The 4,556-nt window shown below is 35.9% G+C and overlaps 1 pseudogene; it reads left to right on the plus strand.

Moving 5' to 3' along the window:
- Positions 1–1,003: 1,003 nt before the first annotated feature.
- LOC104211984 (G2/mitotic-specific cyclin S13-7-like) lies at positions 1,004–3,493 on the plus strand (annotated as a pseudogene).
- The last annotated feature ends 1,063 nt before the right edge of the window (positions 3,494–4,556 follow it).

Here is a 4,556-nt window from a genome sequence, read left to right on the forward strand (position 1 = left end):
GTAAAAATGCATCAGAATGGTCTTTTGATTCTGGGATCCACCTGTCTAGACGGACCCAACCCCTGTGTTGAGTCCCCAAAGTCAAATGCACATGATGCAAACAAGCGTTCCTACTAGGGATCCGGTATGAGGCTGAGTTATTCTAGATTTAAAACCTGGGTATATTGTTCTAGACTTGGTGTACCCGAGCGGACAACTCGAGCCGAGGGGGGATACGTACCGGGAACCAAAAGGCCATCTGGCTTTGTAACTTGTCCGAACCTCTTTCTAATTCAGGGTATGACACTAACAGAAAGAGGAGGCACGCCAGTGTGCACATCCCCGAAGATGAGAAGAGAAGGGTTTTGTAACAGTTTATATACAGTTCAAATAATATCAAAGCGGTAAAAAGCGACATTTAGCACATTAGGCCCAAACATGTAATAAATATCAGATAATAAATAAAAGCCAATTACAACAGTTATTCTAAGCTCGAATTCTTGAACACTGAACCGAAGTTCTGGGTTTTGGTACCCAGCAGAGTCGCCAGAGCTGTCACACCTTCTTTTTATCACCCGAGGGTATATAGGAGTTTTTCCAATTAAAGTGACATTAATCGAGACGGGATTAATTGATTTATCAGAGTCGCCACTTGGAATAGTTTATTTGGTGTCCCAAGTCAACGGTTTATTTTAAAATCCGAAATCGAGAAAATTTCAACTTTACGTTATAAGTCTGCGAACCATAAATTCTAGAGAAGGAATTCTGTTAACCCGAGAGAAGGTGTTAGGCACTCCCGGGTTCCGTGGTTCTAGCACGGTCACTTAAACTATTAATAATCGGCCTATTATCTGATTTACTACACGTTTTAAACCTATTGTGCATTTTTAACTTTATAACCACTTTTTAATTATTTGTTGTTACATATCACAAATCATGTCACACTACAACAAATAAAACCTTTAGCGACAATACAAAATGGCTTTAGCTGCAATAATAATAGCCGCTATATCTTTTACCGGCCATGAGCCTTTTGCCGCTGAAACTGGGGTCGGTAAAGCCTTTAGCGGCTATTCTCGCAAAAGCTGATAAACGGTATGTTTTATTGCCGCTAAAAGTTATTATCTTTAACGGCAGTTATTTACGGCAATTATAATGGCTACTAAATTCAATCCAAAATGGCTAATTATACTTCTTTAGTATCCATTATTATAGCCGCTACATTCAAAATAATTGCCGTTAAAGCAATTATTTGTGACAATTATAATGGCTACTAAATCCAATCCAAACGACTAATTATACATCTTTAGCATCTATTTTTTATAGCCGCTAAATTCAAAATAATTGCCACTAAAAATTCGCATCTTTAATGGCAATTATTTTGTGGCAATTAAAATGGCCATAGTATCCCTTCTAAAAACATCTTAGTTTGCCCTTTTAGCTTCCATTCTAATGGCTAATATATTTAACTAAATTGCCGCTTAAAGTCAATATCTTTAACGGCATTTTGTTTTACATCAATTATAAATAGTTTAGCCACAATTAATGATAGTTACTACATTCGTACATAATATAACTCAAATAATAAAATATATTAATATTAATTCAAAACAAACATAATGTATCTCATTAATCTTAACAAACAAAAGGAAGTACTAATTAAAAACATTAATATCACATTAACTTAAAACATAGAAATATATAATTTAGACTAAATAGCTAATGTCATTATATAACTAATCCAAATGATGGTCCTCAAATGATTTCCGCAACTTTTCATCATTTTGAAATCTTTCACCCGCTAAATTATCCAACATCAAACGGTATGACCTGAAATTATAAAATAATTGTGTCAAAAGAAGAGTAGCTATTCCAGATAGTGTTGATGTCCTCGAATGAATAACTGCAAATTACTTGCTATTAAATAACTAGAAAAACAATTGTCTCGTGTTACTACTCACTCTGTCAAGGAACAAAAACTGGTGAACACTTCCAAAAATAAGAAGACTAAGCAAACACAGTTCAGGTATAAAAGATTAGAGGACTTGTGCTATTTTCCAGCTCAAGACAGTCTGAAGAAGAGCAACTCCAAGAATTTGATTCAGAAGAGTAAATCTCAAAGCAGATAACTGGATTACCAAGAAGAGGGACAGCAACGATAACTTGATAAAATGATTCAATATTACACTAAGGAGCAAATGCAAGAACAACTTCTGGATCAGATCCATGGTAATATTGAGGAGGAGGGAGCATTTTTCAGTCTTGGGTTGCAGGATTGCAAACATAATTACTGTCCCACCCTTGACAAAGGAGCAGCCCGCTGCTACAACTTAGGACTTTGACCCTTTCGGGCAAGAAATCAAGGGAAGGACTGGGGACTCCAATTAACATACTGGACCGATTCCTCTCGCTGAAGACGGTTCCAAGGAAGGAACTTCAGGTAGTTGGCATTAGCTCAATGCTAATTGCTTGCAAGTATGAAGAGATTTGAGCACCAGAGGTAGTATATTATGCACATTTCAGTATACTATAACAGTCTGTTGTGTGTAGATGGAAACTTAGATATGTTCTTGATCTCTGCAGGTGAATGATTTCATTCATATATCAGACAATGCATATGCCAGAGAGCAAATACTTCAGATGGAGAAAGCTATTCTTGGGAAATTGGAATGGTATTTGACTGTTCTAACACCATATGTTTTTCTGGTAGATACATTAAAGCTACAACACCATCTGATAATCAGGAGGTAATATACTAATCTTTCTGGTTCCATCTTTCAACATGAATTCTTGTTTGGGATAATTACCTTATTGGGCCCCACCCTCCATAATAATAGCCGGCAAATCTATATATTTCGTATATTAAGTATAATTATACATATAATACATAAAAATATATATATATGACATACAAGATTATATACATACTATTTTGACACGAATTTTTGTTTTATCTCAACTTGGCTAATAATATTTCTGTTGCTTGTTTTAGATGGAGAACATGACATTCTTTTTTGTTGAACTTGGTCTTATGAACTACAAGACCACAATATCATACTGCCCATCAATGCTAGCAGCATCGTTCGTTTATGTTGCCCGTAGCACTCTCAACAAAACTCCATTATCGACTCAAACTCTGCAACACCGAACTAGCTACTCAGAAGATCAGTTGATGTAGTTTTCCTCAAAAACTCGTTTTAGTTTTAGTTAGTTTTCATAATAGTCTCATTGACTTAGCTTTTTGTGTAACAGGGAATGTGCAAAGAAATTGGTTAGCTATCACTTGGATACTGCAGAAAGTAAGCTGAAAGCAATACACAGGAAGTTTTCGAGTCCAGATAGAGGTGTTGTTGCATTCTTCCCACCAGCAAGAAATCTCCTACCTGCTACTACTACTGATGTTGCTTCCTCTTCTTGATGAATTTTATTTTTTAGTTTGGAAAGGTTTTGGATCATGTTCTGTTGTGATCTCGCTAGCTTTAAGCTTGTGTTAAGCTTGTGTTATCTCAACTAGTCAACACTCAATAGAGCAGTTTGTTACAACCCACAGGTACATATGATGGACTAATGGCCACTCAAACAGAAGTATCAATGATACAGAATCAAATAAGTAGTGAGAGTGCGGGCCAGCCACTTTTCAGCCTTGTAATTGAAAATTATCCAGTGTCATGGAATTTATGGAGTTTCGTCCGTGGAATTTAATACTCCATGAGAGTGGTATTTTTCACTTATAGGGCAGAAAAATAGCTATTTGTCAATTTTATCCACAAATAACAGCTAGTACAGGCCTAACACACATAGGGGGAGAGATTACCTCTGTGTTGATGTTCCATGCATGCAAGTTTCCGTCTCCTGAACCTTCAATATTAACACAAAGCATCTTAGTTCTAGTATCAAAAATAAGATCATAAAGTAGAATGCCTCAAGCTTGCATTTGGCACTGTGCAATTGTTATTATGAAAAGGATGAAAAATAAGAACCAAGCTTCGACAGCAGAATCAAAAGAACAATTCTCGTCAAAGCGGAGGCACAGATAAAAAGATATTAAATTGCAGGCAATGCAGATACATGACAATTCCCGTGAAACTCTTTCATTTCATTGAAGTGAATTCTTATTCTTACGAAGCAAATAACATTTCCTATTGATTTATCCCCTAGACTGGACCTATTTTGATTCTGAATTACCCGTCACTATGTTGTTCCCAAGGAGATCACCAATGCCCAAAGATTGTTTGCACCAGAATGCCTAATGCCAAAATTTCTTTTCCCTCAACCTTTGCTCAAACAATGTCTGCAATACGTACTAGCTTCCGTGCAAGAATGCTCTTTTTTCATTTAACTTTTTTCTGAAAAGAACGAAAGAGTGTCAAATACTGATGACCGTCAAGTTATTGTGCTTATACATGGCTACTGGTTCACAACTTAAATACAAGAATCCTACTGGTCAAGCTCTAAGATTATAGGTACTCTTTCTCTCTTACTCTTATCTATTTAATTTTTTTTTAGCAGTAATGATCCTTAATCACTGAAAGGTAGAAATTGAAAACTAGTTCATGCAAGATTAAGATAGTTAACAT

Source organism: Nicotiana sylvestris, chromosome 10, assembly GCF_000393655.2.
Source record: "Nicotiana sylvestris chromosome 10, ASM39365v2, whole genome shotgun sequence".
Taxonomy (NCBI): Eukaryota; Viridiplantae; Streptophyta; class Magnoliopsida; order Solanales; family Solanaceae; genus Nicotiana; species Nicotiana sylvestris.